Raw genomic sequence first — 20,977 nt, forward strand, 5'->3', positions numbered from 1 at the left:
TTTGGTATAGGGACTGAATCCTTATGAGAGGAACCAATTTGCAGTCTTTGGGTAGCTCCCTGTAAGATTCATGCAAATTAGAGCATAGATTGTCATATTTTACTTCCTGTTCTAATCAACTTTCCGGCTTTTTCCTTTCTGTGTTGTGCTTCAGGTTTCAGGGATGTTTGCTATCTGTATCTGTCCTTGCCCTACTTTTAACCAAAAAATAAATAGAAAATTAGTTTGTCTTTTGCAACTGATCTGCTAGCAAAGCTGTGCTTGATAATAAACATGTAAACGCTCTAATTCTACCCGGTGGCCATAGGCTTCTGTTAATGGTTTCATGTGCAGAGAGCTGTGTTTTAGAACCAGCAGTTTCCAAGACCAGCAACTTTTTTCGTGTTGACACTGCAAGTAACAACCACAAAAGTTTGGAGACCTCATCTTTGCCTATAAATACTCCAAATGAATCTTTCTTGGCCCTTCATAAGGTCTTGTAACCTAAACTACATGGTAAAATCCAGCCACTGAGGATTTATGAAGCTTGGGTAATGACAATTTATTGACCTCTGTATTCTTGCTCATTTACAAAGAGAGCCAGCTGAAGGAAAGGCATTCATACTTTATTACTCTTCCTTGAACAATGACATTTTTATTCCCCAAGAATTGTTTTTCTTTTAATTTGGAGGCAAAACACAATTTCCCTTAATTTGACACATAACCGAATATTGGCCTGACATGCTTTGAGCTTCTTTTCTAATAAATACAGATTTCACTGTCCAACTTACTTTCTAGTAACTGCAAGATTAAAGTTGAACAACAGGCTGTTCAAGAGGAATAAAAGTAATTTCTGAGGTGTTGTAATTGCATTTTTTCCCTACAATAAAATAGATATTTTTGACTGCTCCCTCACAAATCAACCTAATTTGAGTTGATGCTCTGCTGTTAGAAATACCTCAACAAAATGATAGAAACTATTATGACAATATCAGATATAATTAAACATGGACTCTGAAGAGTTTGTGTCCTAAACCATGCACTGCTGTAAAACTACCAGTTCTGGAAAGAGCAAATGCCAGCAATGCTACTCTGCCATCAAACGTGTATGGGTTTGTTGGCTGTCTCAGACTTGCTAGAATATATAGTGGCTGAATTTTGCCTGCTTTCCCTTGATAGAAAGCACTAATTTTGGTCTTAACTCTCTCTCCAGCTGTCAGATCCCTGAAACTTATAAAAATATAATTATCAGTGATAGTCCAGCCCTCCTTTCAAATCTGGTTAAAATTAGCTAAGGAGAAAATTCACTAAAGGGTGCTGGCAGACAGACATCAGGCCAAAAATACATCAGGCATCGTGTGAGCTGCGTGTTTCATGGGTAGCTGCTAATTTAGTACTGCATTTCTCCCAGAGCAGCACTTGGAGATAGCTACTCTGGTGTCCAGGAGCTGAGATTCCTTGGTGCCTGTTTCAGTGAAGAGCTACTTGGAATTGTTTGTGTCTGTCCCTTCCAAGCACCGCTGAGTGTTGCTGCATGCTGTCAGAGGGGGCTTGGCACCTGAGGATTTTTTGTTCCCTGTGGACTTGGGGGCACACCAGACATCTGTACACAAGGCAGTGGAGCTGCCCCTATGGGCTTGTGTGTGGCCAAGGGCTGTAGGTAAAAGCAGCAACAAGTCTGTAACAGCATGGGACTCCTCTCTGGAAAAAGACCTTGGCCCTCAGTGAGTACCAAAGTACCAACCTCTGCACAACTTGGTGTTGTTATGGACAGAAAGAGCTTTAACTCTAGAGCAGAGTTAAAGCCATAGGTCTCCCTGCTCTAGGGGCGTTTCTGACTGGGTAAGACACAGTCCAGCTGTTCTGTTTTGAGCCTGTGTAGAGTAAGTGCATTTAAGTGTGTGGCAGGTGCTATATCCAAGGTAAAACACCCATTTGTGTGTGGCAATGTCTTCTCAGTAGCACAGCTTCCTCTATAGGCTCTGCTGAAGGGCTGATTTTCATTGAAATGGGGGGGTTACTGGTCTTGGGACCTACTGCTACAGAAGACCCATATTCCTGGATTTAACCTTGTGCCTGAGAGCATCTCTGTTGAAATTTGTAGGCAGGTTCATCTAGGCACATTTAAGCTATGTGAGTTGTCTTGGGTGTGGTCTTTCTGCAAGGTATGTTTAATATGCTAAGTCTGCAAGGGTAGCACAAGCACTCTTCTACTTGTGTGAAGGACACAGTAGTGTGACACCTGGCTTTCCAAGGTGCCCTGCAGTGGTGAAGGCTAAAAAAAGTATTTCTCCATTGCACAGTGCAATTTGATGAACAGATTTCAAAGAGAGCGCTAAACTATTTAGCTGTAAGTACAGTAAGCAATATAGCTGCATTAGCACAGAGCTCAGCTAGGTAAATTAGCATTGTGCAGCATAGACATATCCTAAAGTTCTGCTATGGTTTCCTCAGTGACGCTTTTTCAAAACATGGCTTGAAAATAAATTACGATTTTTTTTCACCCCTCCAAAACACTGAGATAGGAAAGCTTACATACATTTTCCTTTTTAAAAAAATCTCACTATCTTATCTTTCAAAATAAATTCTAGTCTGAATACCTAATTTTATTTAATGGGGTTTTTTTTGCTTTTATTGGTGGCTTCCTCTCATTCATCTGAGCCTGGATCCCCTGTAACCAAAAGCTGTTTCAGCTGGGGTACAGAAGAGACTCCCTTTGTATTTTAAAACCTATCATTTCAGTTCCCTCATGACCTCATGATAGAAGGCTAGACATGATCAGAGAAGGAATAGAGATCTAGCATTATTATGTCCCTACATAAATCTATGCAGTTCTGATCATACCATCTCAAATAGGATGCAGTAGGACTGGCAAATGCTCAGGGAAGGGCAAGGATGATAGATGTGGATTATATGGCATGAGAGTAAGTCACATTCTCCAGTCTGTGGGGAGATGGTGGAGGGCTGCCATGGAGGTCTGCTGTGAACAGCACGGAGAAGGTGAGTAAGGAGCTGCTAAGGGCTGATACAATGTTAGAAGATGTGGTGCAATTCCCTGAAGGAATAGGTTTGGAAGTCTTCAAGGAAGAAGCCTCCTCTCAGAAGCCTCCTGATAAGCTGTGGAACTCACTGCCACAGTGTGTGGGCAAGTCCAAAAATTTAAAAAGAGTTAAAAGAAGGACATGGGTTACTTTGATGCTTGTTTATCAATGATTAAGGGAAATCAAGAAAGTAAGACTGGGTTATTCAAAGCAGGAATAACAGATTATTATCCTTTGTGCTTCTAGGAGTGGTTGTGGCATCGCTGGTCAACCCACAGGGACATTGTAGGTACTAAGATGTTTCTATATGTGGCTGCAAGTTCTACACAGTGTAGACCCAAAACACTACTGCTGAGGTGTATTTTATCACAGAGGAAGAGTATCATCATAACTCTACCTGCTTGAAGAGACTGAGAAAATGAAAGCTGACATGGTGTGTCAGAGGTTGATGTCCTGACACACTTCCCCCGCATTCTTTAAGTCAGGTGCTTTGGGAATTCCTGAGATTAAAGTTACACAAGTGTTGCTCTACTTAGTCAAGTACAGTGGCTATTTTAGAGCCCTGTAAATTGGAAATAAGGGCTGGGAAAAAATTAGATACAGCCAAGATGGTAAGAGTATATTCGAGGCCTCGGTCCTGCAACTATTTAAATATCATGTATAGTGTTCACTTTTGAGCAACATACTAAGGAGAAAGTGGTTTTGCAAGGAGACTCTTGCGTCAGTAGAGAATAAACTACATTTAATATTTGCTGAAGTTGTATATAGCTAACTTTTCTCAACGGGTTGTAGCTTTCCGTCATACTTGTTTAATGTCTGCAAGGTGGTTTTCTTCCTCCTGGCTCCACCATCCCAATAATTTGATCAATGAATAGAATGAAGTCATGGACCATTGACATTTTCCCTCCTCCAAAGTGGTATGATAAAAGAAATTAAGTTTATATGGACTTTTAAATTGGTTTGGTGTTTGGGGCAGTAAATACAAAGTTTCTGCATTCAGATTACCTCTGCCCATCTGGAGATTTATTCTAGGTCAGCAGGATTACCTGCTGGAAACTGAAGTGCAGGCAGAATAACATAGATCTAAATATGCTGGGTCTAGAGTTGGCTTAAGATACCATGATTGGTCTCTGATCTTGGTTATGTGAGATAAGCCAAAAATAGTGATATTTTTGCTAGAAGAGTTTGTTCTGTCTCTGCCTTCATACCTGGCAGAGAGGCAGTAACTCCAAGGCACAAATCAGAAACTCCCACATACAGCCCTTGATTGCTTCTCTTTCAACTCACCATGCAATTGCCATATGTGAATCTACCAAGTGACACTTCCTAATCTAAAGGACTATCACTTTCCTAAAAGTACAAGCTTAAATAAACTGCATGATCAGGCAAATTAAATCAACACCAAGTCTAGAAAGTGAAGAAGGATGGACTTCTAAATAGGACAAGTGCTCCCTGTTGATACTGGTGGCAAAATGTCCAGCAGTTTGATGTCTCAAAAACCTGTGTTCCTGTGTGCCCATGACATAAAACCTAGTGAATGCAGGGTGTACTGAAACTCTGCTACAGTGGTCAAGTTGTCTCCATCCTTTTTTGTTTTTCTCCTCTGCCTGTTCTTCTACTGAAATCATCAAGAAATACATCAGGGAAACACAAGAGATAATCACACCTCACTTTTCACTTAGTTTATCTTTTCCAATATTTTAAGATCTATCTTTTGCAAATATTCTGAGCATCCCAGAAATATATATATAAAACCCATAGAGGTTGTTTGCAGAGAGTAGAGGAAAAAAGATGAGGCAATTTGGGAGATGTCTGTCTTAGTCTTCTCCACGTTGAAACAAAAGTGCTTCCTTAGAAAAGATCCAGAGCCAGCACATGCAGGCACTGCAGGAATAAGATGGATTTGAGTCTGGATCTCCAAAGCACTGACAGGTAAATTACAAAGGGCAGAATCTTCATTACTGGTGATTTAGGAGGCATGAAGAGATGCAACTTGATTTGTGGATCCCAAGTGGAGTTTTCAAGGCTGGCAATTAATAATAGGAAATAGACTTGTAAACTGAATGAACCTGACGCAGGGTCATGAGAGAAAATTACTTTTGGAAGCTATAGTGCCATTTTTTCTAGTTACTTGTAAGAACAGTAAATAGTGTGGAATTTTGTTTGCAGATACTTTTTGATTTTTCTCCTTCTGTGCTTTTATTCTGCCATCCCTATCCCAAAAAATTCAAGTCTTTCTTTGGAGATTTAAGTATATAACTACTTAGTCTTGTAATTTGAAGTAACAAGACAGTTTGGTGACATTTTACGAGACAAAAGCCATTCATTCCACCTCTAATAACTACACGACTCTTAAAATCCTCATATGACTAATCTCTAATTCCCAGCACTCGACTGCAAATAAAATCATACTTTGAACTGTGCTACTTTAGTATACCAAATAAAGCTCCCACACGACTTCCAGATCAGCTCAGAGTTTGGTTAGCCTAAAACCATGGTGATGTTTATACAGATTGCAGACTGTATTAAATAAAACTCCCCCTATAAACGTTTGTGGGAGATTATATTAAGCTCAACGGTCTATGAAATCTCCTTAAAAATGCAGGGTGCTTGGCCTCCTGTGAAATGGTATTCAGGAAAATTAAGTCACAAAAGTGTATGTTTAGTACTCCACAACTGAAGGACTATTCTGAAAAAAAAGATTCCTTTGCCTATGCTGATTTTCAGCCCCATCCTTTCAAACTTGCATGCAGAGGGCCCTTTGGGAAACAGCTTGCTTGGACACAGATTCTTAGGCCCAAAACATCTCTTTTCCTCATATTCCTTTCCAACTGGCTGTTCACATGTGATGTTAGGGGTTGTATGATATTTGCACTCTTCCACTGTTTCTCCATTAGGTTTCAAAGTAATGGGATAATTTTTGAGTTGAAAGCAAATGAAAAGATGGCAAGATTCAAACCTGTGCATTTATAAAACAAACAAGGTGGACAAGAAGCTACTTCTGGGCTTCCAGGGAATTCAAATCATTGACATGTAGCTCTTCTGCCCAGACAGGAGCTGTCCTCTGTGAGAGAGAGCCAAGTGTGACTGCTGGCTGCTTCCAGAGGAGCAAGCAGCGCCTGGGGTGACACCTGTGGCAGGGCTGGGGTGCAGAGAGGTTTGGGGATTGATCCAGGGTTTCATACATGGAGATGTTTGAGGTCCTGGCTGAGGGAGGCAGATCAAGCAATAGAAGATTGGTACATGATAAATGAAGACTTCACTATATGGCTACATCTGGAAGTCTGACCCTTTCCTTTACCCACCTTTCAAAGAAGGGCAGGGGTAGAGTGGTGGTATATTCTAGATATGTAATATACCCTGAGTTTTCAAAAATAGCTTATATATTTGCTAGTAGATGTGTTTAATTTCAGCTGCAGTTTCAGTAATTCGTAAAAGAACTCGAGTGTTACCAATTACAGTGCTGAGGAAGCTTCCAACATGCAGTCAGATGACACAACCATAGGCCTTGCCTGTTTTTCTTCACTTAGCAAATACTGTGACTTAGAGGATGACCTGTGCCACTGTGGATTTTCATAGTATTTTTATTGTGAAACAAACAAAAGGAGAGTTCAGAAGTGCTGTGTGATGTACAGTTCGTGTGATTTCCGTCAGCAGTTTGTTCCTAGTTCCCGATGTGGGAAAGGGAAATGCAAATGAAACATTTGTCTCCTTGGAAAAAAGGCTCTGAACTACTTGAATTGGAGGGACAGGCAGAGGCTGCTTTGCAGATCAGAGCTGTCCTCTACTCATGCAGTGGAGAGCAGAATCTGCCTTTGCACTTCTTGACTGCTGGTACAAATTTCCTGTGCCTGCTCACCAGCTGGTGACATGAGGTGGTGACTCCTGCCCCTCCCCACATGAGAGACCCTGAATGAAATTAATTGGTGACTGTAAGTTTGGCATCCTTCAGCAAAGAAGCTAAAGCACTGGCTCTAAGTCTGACTCCCCCCTGCTGTGGTCCCTTTGCATCAGGCTGGCACAGAGGGGACACACAGCACTGCCCACTGTGCCACAGCTGCTCCAACCTGCTGGAGCATGCTGCTTCAGGCTTGTTGGTCCAGCAGCTGTCACAATCCCTGCATGAATGCAGACTTTCAAAAGGAGCTGCAAAATGTCAGGGATTTTATTTGTGTGACCTGCCCCCACTGTGCAGACCAGAGTTGATGCACAAGACAGCAATGTGGTTAAGATTATGGAAATAAGCACAGAGAAACACACGAGAACTTCTGCTTTGTTTCATTATGACAGGGGATTCATTTTTAGGACATACGTTCATTTCTGATGGCTATGCACATGGCTGCATGCAGTGGGCTTCCACCCCCTTCTGACACAAAAGGCCCCCTTATCTACCCTAGGTAAGAGCACAGTTTCCATTCCCTCCTCTACTCTGGGCTGCTGTTTTGTTGTAGCATCCTGCCTAGTTACAGTGCCCAGCTGGAATCACATTGTTTTTTGGAGCTGTCTTACCACCACTGTTCTGTAGATGGACAAGGCAGGCAGCAGGACAACAGCCCATTACACCTGGAGAATAGCACCTCTTGTCCCATCTTATGTAAAATTCTTAGGAATAATTTTTGCCATGACACCATTCTCCCACAAACAAATCCCACCTTCATGGCAATTGCAGTGAAATGCTGAGAAAATTGAGATGCACCTGCAGAAAGAAAGCAAAAAGCTTTGAAGGCTGAAGCGACATCAGCATTTTGATTCTAGTCCTCTGTGTCTTTTCAGGTTTTTAATTTGTTTTTTTCATTCACGTATTTTTCTGAGATAATTTATGCTGCCAGTGAAAATCTAACTTGATCTTTTTCTTGGAACTGAATACAGCCTATTTTGAGTGACACTGGTCAAATGTTTCTAGTTAGAAGTGGAAAGGAAAAGAAAAACTTCTCTTTGTTTTATAAAACAAATTCTGGTCTCCCTGCCCTTTGGCTTTCTAGCAGCCAAAATAGTTTAGAGCAGGAATAAATGACTTGTCATAAATTTAGTCTTGGAAGAATACTAGCCTGAGGTTTCCCCAGGTCTGAAGTTAGTTTTTTGTAGCAGAGTTTTACTATGTGTGCATCTGCTGTGTTTTGTGAGACATCAAGACCTAGGTCTGTGTGTACATCTCCACTTAGACTCAAAGAAGACAATCAAAATTTTGTCCCTCACTTAGTGGCTTCTGGCTCTTGCTTTTAGTTTAATTGCAGTTGAAATTTAGGGACCATGTGTATTGTTTATTTACCTCATGCCACTGCTGCAAAAGGTGCAGCTCATCCCCTGCACCTCCATGGGCTGCTTGTGTGAAGTCACAGTTCTGCTCTTGCCTGCTGCTTTCCCTACTCCTGAGGCCAGCAGTCTCTCATCCCACCACTACCTCCTGTCCCTCCAATAAACAAGGACTGCCTTTGCTTAGTCCAGACTATTTGCTCTAGATTATGTACAAAGTTTGTGAAGCTAACAAATAAAAAACCCCTAAAATTTGATAACATATCACAGACTTCTAGAATAATCTTATTTCATGTGACCTTCAAGTGTCTGTTTTTAAAAAGCAAGTTAATGGTGCTGGTGATCACATAGAAATGTTTGAGAAGCAAAAATCATCAACATGAAAAATTTGAAGAATTTATAATTGTTTAAAAAACCTGATTTATTTCTTCAGCAGTCTGATGAGAAACTGAGTCATTAATTTTGAGTGCTAAGAGCTTGGGAGTACTGGTGAGAAGGCTGGATATGTGCTTCAATGAAGCAGACATTGCTGAGTTTAATACTGATAAGAGGATCTTGAAATGTTAAGGAAAGCTGCTGCACATTTGGGTTTTACTGCAGAAACCCCTGCCATTGCACTTTTGAGAAGCTTTTCAGATAATGAAGTGCATCTCCATGGTATCTAGCCAAACATTTAAAATACTGTATGAAAGAGGCAGGTAAAGATAGATAAAGACTGAGAAGTTGTTAATCTTGTATCAGCATTTCCTAGACCAGCTAAATGGTAGGTGGGAGATTTTTGTCCTTTTGTTCTGGCCTGTGACTAGGCATATGCCTAAACATGTCTCAGTTTCTGGTATTTTTTAACACTGTTTCTTAAAATTATTTTTACAATTTGTATCTGCTTTTACCTGATTCTTTGTGAACACATGTGGCCTCAAAGGGATGTAAACTAAATGTAAACTAATGTAAACTAAAGCACCTTCAAGTTTTCATCATTTTCCCTTTGAAACAACAACATAAAATACCATAAGAAAATTCCATCCTGCAAGGTCTACTTTAACTCATGTGCTGTGTTTTAACTCATTTGGTGAAGAACTACTGTGAATGATCTGATCACACCAAAGTGTGTTTTCCAGCAATGTTCATGCAAAGAATCCCAAGTAGAGCTGTGTGTGCCTGATTTTCTGTGCCAAGATTAACAGTGTGGAATAACAGCCACTGCACAGTAAAAGATTATTTTTGCATTTTTCCCACATTATCCCACATGACTGAAATACAGAAAGTCATACTTTTGAACATGTTGAGAGCCAATAGAGGTTGTAATTGAGATGTTTGAGGTAATTGGTATTAAGAAGTACTAACCTACCTGGGTGTGAATGCAGGGCTTGAGGTACGCAGGTGTGCACAAAGTAATTTATCCTAAATTTTAGGATACATTTTGTGGTATTGATGTTATATGGAGAACACATTCTTCAGATTGATACACTTAATACTATCTTTATCTTGCTCTCTGGACTAAGGTTGCAACTGAGGACCTCCAAAATCTTCCAGCATGCAAGGACTAGGTTAAGCACAAAGCAAAGAGACATGGAAATCCCCGAGGGAGATTCATTGTAGTCTGGCAGAAAAAAAGCAGGAAAAAAGAAGGTTTTTTTGAGATTGAGTGCTCCTAAGGAGTGCTGAGCATTATATAGATGTTATCTCCTACCTAAGTTCCCAGGCAGAAGGCTGAGCATGTGGTACTTTTTGCAATCTGTTCCTCTGCTCAAGAATGGTCTTGGCAGAGATGCCATATGCACAGCATTGTATTAAAAGTAGGTTTGATTATTTCCCATGGTAATAGTAGTGCAGTAGATGTGGCAGTAGGAAGATAAACATTAAAATGAGTGCAAATGGAAGTTCATTTCAGTGGTTGTTCACATTCCACTGCTTCTGCTGCTGCAAGAAAGATGGTTGGGAGATAACACTGAGAGTGCAGCAGCCTGACAGTTACCTTTCTTCATTAACTTAGACTGCAATAAAGCACAGCCTTTTTGAAACAAAGTTCAAGTAGCCAGAGCCTCTCTGTGGAAATTAATTTCCTCTGGAAGCTGCTTCCACGTAACTCATCACCTACTTCACTGAACAATAGTCAGCCCGGTTGCTGGTGACAGAAGTGCTTGACAGAGCTGCTGGAAAGTGGGTCATGTGGTGGATAAAACATAGCCTGCTTCCCCAGGCTGCTTTTAGTGTGGACCTCCTGAGACTGCAGTAAATAATAAATACCTGCTGGCCACCGTGGGCACTTTGAGTGCTGCTGCATAGCTTGTCTTTGGTCCATGAGAGGAGGAAATCATACAGTGATGTAGTAGGTACGCAGAAAGAAACTTTTGGCTGCCCATCTCTGTTTTTGACTTGCATTGTGATGATTTTTTTCCCTGAGTATGGGAAGCTATATACTGTTGGATGGTGCAATTTCTACCCTCATAGGCCTGTTTCCCAGGTAGGAGGGCTGAGGACTTCACTGCTGTGGTGGTAGCAGCTGTTTGTTTTCTATGCCTCACCAATGGCACTGGTTAAAGGAGTCCTGGGGCACTGCTCCTGGGCAAACACCCAGCTGTGCCTGGTTACAGGAGGAGATTTTGGTTGTGAGAGCCGTGCTCACTAACACAACAGCCATTTCATGTCTTCCCCATAGGAAAAGGCTGTGGGCCACATGGAATTTAATGTCTTTTAGAAGTCTTTATGAGAAGTGCAAAGCTGTGCTTCTTCAGGCCTTTAAAACTCACGTCTTTTATTTGAAAGGGAACCTGCAAAGAACTGAAAAAGAATGAGGTTTGTGATCTGTTTTTGTGCTGTATAATGATCTATTTATTTCTCTTCTTTTTCCCCCTCCCCTTTCCTTTCTCTTTTTTATTCCTCCCTTGAAAGGTTAGGAGTTTTCCCAGCTACTGTTCGACAGCTTGTTATCCAGACTGTAAACACTGAATTTCAGTACTTCCTATCACTGGAAGAATCAAGGCACTGAATCATTAACAAGGCAACTCTTTGTGCCAAATGTTTGTTTGTGATTAATGGTAAACAGATATTTTTAAAAAAAGACCAAAAAATGAGAAAAGGATTAAAATATCTTTTTTACTAAAATACTCACCCTGCAATTTTCTTCCACAAAAATGTTTGGACAACTTTGTTCATACACATTTCTCTTTTTCTGTGAGAGTATTCCAAAGAATTTTTACCCTTCCTTCATCACCACGCTGCTTGAATTCCGTCCTAGTGATGGGAGGAAACATCTATGATGCCAAAGGTGAAGTTCCATGTCTTGTCTGAGTCTTACAAACAACTTATATCTATTGAAAGGGAGAGATTCTCTTCCTCCTTGTTCTCCCTACTCCTGCTCTTGCTTTCAGCTGTGCAGTCTCATGCTGAGTCTGCAGCTCCTAGAACTTTTTACTGAAGCAACTTTGTCTCTGTCTTGGAAGAAAACAAGATTGATTTTTCTGATATAATTTGCTGCTGGATTTCGGGATTGTATCATTTCCCAGGAGCTCCTAACAAGCATCACATCTGGTGGTACACAAGACAGTGTGTCTAGGAGTGATGTAGGGACTGTGGGATTCCCATGTTTCAACAGCGGCAGAGAAATATTGGATGGGCTCAGTCACCCTGTGCTGGTTCTCCACCAAGATGGAGTCACTTGTCACTTGAACTACAATAACTCACCATTTGTGACCTCTCAGCCTGCCTCCAGAATGAAAGGTGGATGTGCTCACATAGAAATCCTCTCCTGAATGTTCAGCTGGGATGAGCGTTCCCACTGTCTCTCAAGCCACATTTCACCAGAATGAAGGCAACTACTCTCTAGCAGCAGTTTATTCCCTTGCTGTGGACTGCATTCCTTCAGGAGATTCTCAGGATAAAAAGAGGTGTGGATTTTGTCCTTCCAGAAGTTTCTTTATAGTGGTTGGTCCATGGTTAGCCTTCAGGTGATGCTAATCAGAGCAAAGTTTGAAGAAGGGAGCTGCCCACACTGGAAGTGGAAAGCTGGGTTAGTATGTGCAAATGACAAAGGACTGAAGAGTTATGAAACGCAATGCCAGTGGATCAGATCCCGTTAGTTTTGCCAGGCTGCTAGCACTTCATCTCCATGGCCTCGCAGTCACAACTGTGTGCCTCCCAGTTCCCTAGGTATAAGCAAGCAAGGAAACTGAGGTATCTTCTAGGAAACAACACCTTTGTTAGGCTTCTCAGTTGCTCGTACTCAGAAAGAAAAAAGTAAAAACGACTTTAACAGGAAAATAGAGAGGTGCAACAGTCTGAGCAGTGTGAACATTACATTGTTGGATGGGCACTCTTGCTTTTAATAGGTTATCTTTTTCCATTAGAGGACTGTTTAAATTTTTAAGTGGTGCACAAGCTCATAAGGGCTTTTACTGCGTGGGTTCCCATTTTCATGTGGGTTTTGAATGTGTGGGAAAAGCTGATGCACTAAGATCTATTTCCAGTCTTCCCCTTGGGAACTATTGATGGTCATTTCTTCTTTCTTACATGACTTTTACGATCCTCAACGCCTACCCCCTCCCCCCACGCCCCAAAAAACCCCAAAAAAACAAAACAAAAAAAAAACAAACCAGAAATGGTTTATTGGTTAGTTCCCAGTGGCAAATCTTATAGAGGAATGCCAGGGCTAAAAATGAGAAGCAGAACATAAATTCCAAACAGCTTGGATTCAACTAAACCCACAGTCTTCAAAATTTATTTTGACATAAGTTTCCAATAAACTTAAAGATCTTGTAGGGTAAAGGAAAAAAATCAGAAATAAATTATGATTTTTTGATCATTATTTGGATTAAGAATACTTAAATAGTTGTGCTGATGTACAATATTTCTAGCAATATGACTGGCTTCCAGATGAAGGGGGGAACTATAATAATGAATTATGGGTCTGATGGAAGGTCATTCTTTTTCTGTGACATAGACTTCAAATCAGTCACTGTGCTCTTTCTTCTAATTGGAATGCTGCATAATCAAAAAATGTATTTTCCCTTGTGTTTTGCTGATAAAGTAATTTCTAATTTGCTTTAAAATTATAGGTATGAAGAGAAGCCTAGTTGTATAGAGCAAATACTCCTTACTTTGAAGATCTCCTTTGAAGGGCCAATGGAGAAATTCCCTGAAATTAGAGATATTTCAGAGAAAAAAGGAGGGAATCACACTGACACAAGAAAGAAAGGTAAGCATCTTGTCTATTGGAGAAATTGCCTTCAAGTAAGAGAAATTATTTCCCCAGAGATAATTTGGTTCTAGGAGTCAAATTGTCACTAAAAAAAAGCAAATCAAGAGCAGCAAATTGATTTTGCTTCCAGTGTCTTTCTTCTAATTATTCCCTATTTAAAAAGAGAAGAAGGATATGATAAATCCAGCTATTTTTTAGCTCACTGTTGTACTCATCCCTGAAGAACCTCTTCCTTATATGTATTCTATTGGTGGGGAGTGGAATGAAAGCCTCTAGGTTAAATTTTCACAGATGAACACTTACATTCAGTTTAGTTGGAAAAGCAATGGTTACAAATAGTGAATATCTACTGCCTGTCTTTAGAGAAAGTTGTATGCCCAACATCCATGAGAAAAGGGTCACATAGATAAATGTGAGGTGTAAGCACTCTGGTTTTGGACTGAATGATACAGGCAGGCACATAGAGAAACTCATGGTAGGGAGGGGAAACTAAAAGTTATATATATAAAAAAAAAAGAGGAGTTCAAGTTGTTCTATTTGACGAATGTTTGTGTGTTTGGCGATCATCTGTTTCCTCTCCCACTACATGGATGTGTAGAGACCACATGTTTCTTCCTGCCTTCTAGTCTTGCACAACTTTCTTTGACCACTCCCAGCCTCTCAAAACACTTTGCAAAATACTTCCCTTTTGGCTTCTCATTTGCCCACATCTGACACCAGCATTTCTCACCCAGTTCCTTCTCTCTGTTCAGCTGTTAAATGAACCTTTGTGCCCCAGGGTTTTTTTTTCTATCTCTAGAGAATGGATGACAGGTGCACAAAACACATCCAAGCAGTGCTTGCAGGTTTGGAAACAAGAAAAGAAAGGTGCCAGCACTAGGTGAAAGCTCAGGGTTTGTGCTGTGTAATTTAAGTTTAATGCTAGAGCAGAATCTGGTTTTTGTGCCTGGCTCTTCAAAGATACAAGGTCTGTGACATGTTTTGCAGCTCCTCTTGTGCGTGAGAGTAAAGGACATTTTGACTCACTTGAGATCCCTAGAAATGTTAAAAAAAAGGAAGAAAATAGTACAAGAAAAGACACTTATGGAACTGCTGAGGTCATATAACCAGGTGTCTTTTCATGTGTATCCTTTATTTTTCCTTCTGTCTCATCAAATTTAAACAACCTAATCCTATGAAGGATTAAAGCTGTGATGTTTCCTTGCCACGTTTCTGTGTTCTGGGCTTTTCTCATGAGTTAGCATTTAAGCTCTAATGAGCTTGAAGGTTTAGGGAAAGCACAGGCAGCAACTATTTACACATGAAGTGGTTGACTTGGCAAAGGGATGTTATTCTTCCTTTCAGCCACAATTAAATCCCTTCAGTCAATCATGTGATCCCTTAAAGTACCTGGGAAATGGGATGTTTGATCTGGATTCACTGAGACCTCATTTGCTCTTTCTGCGTGGGGATAAGTTGAGCTGATGGTGGATGAAAGATGGCACAGGCATGGTCCTGTTCAGGGTGCCAATTCTGCTCTGCAGAAGGAACCTCTGCACCTCTGTGTGGTGGCATGCAGAGCTCAAGGGTTACTTCTTTATGAATACTGAGAGGCTGGCACATCTGGGGCCTGCTGCTACTCTTGCTACCAAAGAGGGCGGGTTTTGAGTTCAGTGTGGCAAAAAACAGCCTGGAGAGAATAGGAGAGTTATACAGAAAATTAGTGAATGATTCAAGATGTAGAGAACATTATGCAGTGACCTACTTTGGGAGAGAGCAGAAAAAACTCATGCAGATGGAATAACAACCAGGAGTGCTGCCTCCCCACGATGAGAAAAGAGAGCAAGAACAGTATTGGGTGGAAAAACAATTGCATCTGTGTTTTCTGAAGATGTAAAGCAGTTTGCTGCTAGGCCTGTTGGCTTGATTTTACCCAGGCAAGGAAGTTGGCATCTTCCAGTGACATCTAGGCTGGGAAGCTTTTTATTGTAGCCTTCCTCTTACTGCCTGATGGGCTTCAGTGTTTGTTTAGGTCTGGCACACCTGGCAAAACAAACGTGCAATTGGTGTGTGGAAGATCTGGGGCTTTTTTGGCAGCCCTGCCAGACTGTGAATGTGATCTCTGCCTCATTGGTTGCCCAGATGCTCCTTGGTTCAGCTGTGCTGGATGCCAGTGTATGGAGCAGTCCTGATTCCCCAGGATTACAGCAGGGTGGTGACCATGGCTGTCTGCCTGCTGCCAAGGCCAATGAGTCTCACCAGTGGTTTCCATCTGAGCTGCTTCCAGGTACATCATGCCGAAAGGAGAAGTAGGGAATGTGTGTGTTTGTCTGTTGAAGGTTCATGTTCTCTACAAACATTTTGGCCTCCATCCAAATCATACTGGAACCTGTGGCATTCTTTTGAGTCTGTGAAGATGGACTCAGCCTGTTTACAGTCAATAAAAAAAACCAATGAAGAGCAAAATTCAGGGTGAGTCTCCCCTGAGCTCTAATACTTACTCCCCTTAAGAATTTTATTTATGTCTCTTCTTACAGCCATGATAATTTGGCCCATGGTCCCTGTGTGGAGCCTTTGCAGTTCAATATTGATTTATTAGTTTCCTGCTGTGACCGGTACTTCAAACAAAACACTCAGTACCTTAACCCATCCTTGGTTCCACACTCTGTTGGGTTTATTCCCCTTGAGATTGTCCTGAGTGTGAAAGGTATTTAGTGATGAGGAGTCTGAACAGCTCTCCATAATGGGAGACAGTTGATTACCTCCTGCTCCATATGTTACATGCTCACATAGGAGACTGCTGGTACTGAAATCCTGTCTACCTGCAAGTGCATAGAACACACCCTGGTATCCCAGGCTCCTTAACATTTCCAGATGGGAGGAGAAGTTCTTTCCTTGCTCATGGCCCTTGTAGAAGCAACTTGCAAGAAGTGTCAGTGAGTTCTAACTGCAATGTACTCACGTCTGCTGTGGAAAGGGCTGGCTCCTCAAACTGGCTTTCAAAGGTCTTTCTCACTCTGATCTGACCTTCCTAGTATTTGCGAACACAGTTTGACATTTGGATAATTAAGCACATAATTTATGACTGAAAAGGGAGAGCATTTTTTTTTCACTGGTATCTGACCCAAAATGTGGAGAGGTCACACTAATAGGAGTCCTTATATTTAATTTCTGACTTCAGTAAACTCACCATGAATGAGGTTATAAAACTTACATTGATAAGTCTTGCCTCTGAGAGATATCAGCTATGGACAGCGTTTACTGGAGTGAAGTGGTACTGCTGTACTTGGTGTGGTTCAGGATAGTCTCACAGGGGTCCCTGCTATCCTTCCTTCCACATGAAGAAAATGCTTGTATTAAATATTCATGCGGGCGGAAATATTTTCTTTGTGGTTGGCACTGTGGTTACACTGTAGCAAGATAACCCATGCAGTTCCTGTGAAACCACCCGTCTATCTAAAAGGCACAATATCCTCAGGGGTGAATAATAGGGATAGTCTGAACCTGAAATGGCGTGACAGACCTTATTTTATTGGTCATGGCATGACCACACAGCTGGGATGGAGTGGGCTGGGATCATTTGAGGATATAGTGGAAATACAAACAGCACAAGCAAACAATCACCTCTGTTGTCGTGAGAAGTCAGGTTTCTGGAGAAAGTTTTCCACTTACAGAAAGCCACCTTTTGCTGTGCTTCTTGTTTTTACATTCTCTGTAAGTTCAACAAGTGTACATACACATGCAAAGACAAAATCAGACCCTGCTGTTGCATTGTGGAGACAGAGAAAGCTTCCATGAATGATGAGCTGCCTTGCACACAACTCAGCCCAGCAGCCGAGGCTGTGTGTGCACTTACTATTGTGTGCTGGCACAGCAGTCCACAATTGCTGTCTGGTACTTGGCTGCGAGCAACAAGGGCAGGGCTTTTATCTCTGAGCACCCTCAGTGGGTGCAAGAGGCTGGCAGCCCTTGTCCTGCTGGACCTGGATGGAGAGTGTTTAAAAAGGATATGTCTACATTACACTTGCCCAGAAAAAGCTTTCTTGCTTATACTGGTGTTTTTTTGTGTGTGTGTTGAACCCTCTTTATGTTAGTTTAGATACAATTGTACTGCTCCCTGGTTGTACAGGTGTGTCTCTGTTGGTGAAGGAGGGGATGAGGGACAAGAGAGTGATCCTAAAGTGGACATTTGGATAGAACCCCCATGGAAATTTGGAAATGTCCGAGTCCCATACTGAGCTATAGAGCTCTGGGCCTTGGATGGTCTACTGCTGGCTACAGGAGAGATCCACAAAACAGCCGTGCTGTGCGACCGTAGCTAATGCCTAACACAGAGGCCTCTCAGACCATCTCTGTAACATGCTGCCATCTCCTTGTGAAAAGCAAATCCGAGATAGTTCTTCCACTGGAAATGCTTCATGGAGCTTGTAGTAGCAGGGCATGCTTGGGTATGACTTTCTGCTTTTTACAGCCAAGGTTTCCAAACCTCACATCTACTGAATGAAAAGTGTAGATGTGTTTGTACAGCCAGGCTGTGGGTGCCCACTCTGTGCCCACAGCTCAACACCGTGTTTCTTTCACCATTTGAAATACAGTAACTCTGTTTAATTTGAGATCCTATAAACTTTCTACAAGGACATCTAGGAAGATTTCTTGGTTTTCTTCAGATTAATAGCCTGCAGATATCCAATGTTCTGTTTCAGGATACAGATTTAGGTCGCTGTTATTTTGCATGTTCCAGTGCTGCAACCAGTTCCTCTTTCTGTCTATTACAGTGAGGAATCAGCATTGTAACATTTGCCAGCCAGTGGCAAATGTTTTTCACTAGAGCCGTTTGTTTTACAGGGACACTGAATGTCTAGGGTATTTTGCAGCACACTGGTGTGAGGAAAGCACCACAGTTTATCTTTTTCTTTTTTTTTTCCCTGTTTTTTTCCCATATTTTCATTTTCTCAGCACCCAAAAAATATGCTACCAGGTGAATGGTATTGAATGGGTTTTGGCCTCTAAAACTGAAAGCAGTCTCTGTAACTGATGTTTTGTTTTAAGAACACAGGAAACTGTTTGTCACTATCCATTAATGAGCACTTGGCTAGCTGTTTGTTGTCTTAAGAAAATAGCTGATGAAGCAGAAAACCCCATCATCCAGAGTCTGCTGTTTTATCCCTCCATCAAACTAACACCGAACTAACCTTCTGCACAAAACACCATTTTCATTATCTGTGCTCACAATTTTTTCCCATCCTCATTAAAATCTGCCAGAATAAGAAAGAATGAGCTAAATCCACTCTGAGCTCATTCTGTCTGGGAAGTGGGGGAGACTGTTGCTCCTCCAAATGGTGGCCAAGTCAAGGCTGCATCCTATTCATCCACTGGAGGAAATAATTGCACTAGAGCATCAGTAGGTGCAGGATGGACTATTCCTCCCACTTTATATGGGGAAAAGTGGTGGAGAAGACAGAGAGGCCTAGACACCGGCCCATGTTCCCAAAGTGAGCACACAGGCTGCAGAGCAGCGATCTCATCCCTACCCAACAGGCACATCTGGCTACAACAGCTATGTAAATAATTTAGCAGTGATATTTATGGGCTTTTTTCTCACTTTGTTGTCTTAGATTGCATTTAGTCACATTTTCCAGGATAATTGCCCTGAACTTGTGTTCTGATGGCATGGTAATGTGTAAGAGAGGAGCTGACATCTTCAGGTCACCAATTAAAAGGGGAAAGCATCTCTTTTTCTCTCAAAACAAAGTGTAAAAGACCTTTTCTCTTTTTTTTATTTTAGTTTTTGGGCAAGTTTTCAAAGACACAATGGAGTATTTCTCTACAGGTTAGATTGAATTCAAGGCTCTTTGGCAGTAAAAGCTCATTGCTTTGCTGATTCTCACAGTAATCAAACCAATGTGTCAGACTTGATAGTTATACTCCATACAGAAATGGATAAGCCCATTGTTTTGTTAGGGGGGAAATGGAGCTATCACTTGCAAATAACCTATTTATTTTTAAAAATTGGAAAAAAATTCCCTTTTGTTTATTTTTTGCTCTGAATATGAAGTATTTCTGTTTTCCACAACCATTTTCTGACATGCAAATAGCAATTTATTTTTATGAGCAAGAAATCCTTCCTGTGTGCTTTCCACTCTGTGAAACAGGGTTGGGGGAAATATGCCTTTTTCCATGAAAATACTAATGACTGAAGTAAAGCATGACTCAAGTGGGCACTGTTCTAAGCAATAATATCAAAGTTGTCACAATTGTGTGTGGGATTTAATGTTCCTGGATGATACTTGCGTTTAGTCTGCAGATCTATGAGTCAAGGCAACTGTTAAAATCTCTCCAAACCTTAGGTGGGGCCCAAATGGCTTATTTTGAGGTGTTAATAGAGTCATTTGAAGACATAACAGAAAACTGACTTTAAAACAGGGCCAGCTGGGAGCATGGGTGATGTGGGCTGTTGCCTTGGGCAGCAGCAGCCTGCCAAGGGCACTGCAGAATGGTTGTGTCTTCATTGCTTGCTCTGCTCCTGCCAGTGCCTGGGGAAATGAAACCAGGTTGGCTGCCAGTGCCAGGCCAGGGATCAGGGTGAGTGTGTGCAGACTGAGGCCAGCTGCTTTCAGTGGTCACTGCCCCTGCCTGGAGAGTTCTCTTTTGACAGCAGGAGCTGCCTGTCATGAGCTGTATCCTGGCTTAAGGGCATGCTTTTCTCTGGTGAACATGCACTAACTGTGGTGGCTTTTTCAAATCCTGCAAGATTTGTACTCTTTGTGAGCAAGGGTAGAGTCTCCACTATGCCCCTGCTACCAGTCTGTGGTGCAGCCTGGCTCCCCATCCTCCTCTGTTCTCTCAGCTGGATTTTGATTGGGTGCCTGGTGTTCCCATGATGGCAAGTGATGATGGAGTTTGGAGCTCTGACAGCTCTGCAGTGAACACAGGATGGTTATATTTTCCAGAAGAGGATGTTGTTGAACATTGTTTTGGTAGATTTCAAAGTAAAAGTAAAGTAAATTTTATTACTGTACATAGAATTTATGTCATGAGAGAAAAAAAATCTTCATTAAAAGTTCAGGCCCCCAGAGAAATGAGCCTGATGTTCTGGGGCCAGTGTTGCTTGGGGCTGACAGGCTCCTTTCTGCTTTGACCCTCTTTGTCCATGCAGGTAAATCTTGATTATGAACTATTTGGCTCCCCTTTACAAAATGGTTGTTTCTTCCACGATATTCCACAATCTTGGAACTGCATAGCAAACTAGAGTTAGGGAAACCTTGGGATACAGGACCCTCTGCATAACACAAACATCAGTTCAGTGGCTTTCTAAAAGGCGGGTTCAACTTTCATAGTTTTATTTCATGACTTCTTTCTTCACTAAGGATTCTTTCTGAAGCAGAAATACAGTCCCAGCAGTGTACTTAGCAGGGAATTAAACAGTTTACTGGGCAAAAAATGTTATATTCCAGCTGGAAAGGGGTCATTTTCTGATAACCCTCACCCAGTGCCTACACATGCTCTTAATGAAGTTGTGTTAGAAGCA

At 41.5% G+C, this 20,977-nt stretch overlaps 1 protein-coding gene across 2 annotated transcripts in view; it reads left to right on the forward strand.

Annotated features, from left to right (window-relative positions):
* Window positions 1–1,576: 1,576 nt before the first annotated feature.
* F13A1 (coagulation factor XIII A chain) overlaps window positions 1,577–20,977 on the forward strand; it is a 129,921-nt gene continuing 110,520 nt past the window's right edge. The window contains exons 1-2 of one of the 2 annotated variants that reach the window (XM_026790222.2): window positions 1,577–1,703; window positions 13,328–13,467. The gene's annotated coding sequence lies outside the window, so the exon portion shown is untranslated. Of the gene's footprint in view, window positions 1,704–11,691; window positions 12,161–13,327; window positions 13,468–20,977 lie in introns of those variants that run through there. The other variant, XM_074544114.1, reaches the window with a different exon arrangement.

Source organism: Zonotrichia albicollis, chromosome 1 (assembly GCF_047830755.1).
Source record: "Zonotrichia albicollis isolate bZonAlb1 chromosome 1, bZonAlb1.hap1, whole genome shotgun sequence".
In the NCBI taxonomy this organism is placed as follows: Eukaryota; Metazoa; Chordata; class Aves; order Passeriformes; family Passerellidae; genus Zonotrichia; species Zonotrichia albicollis.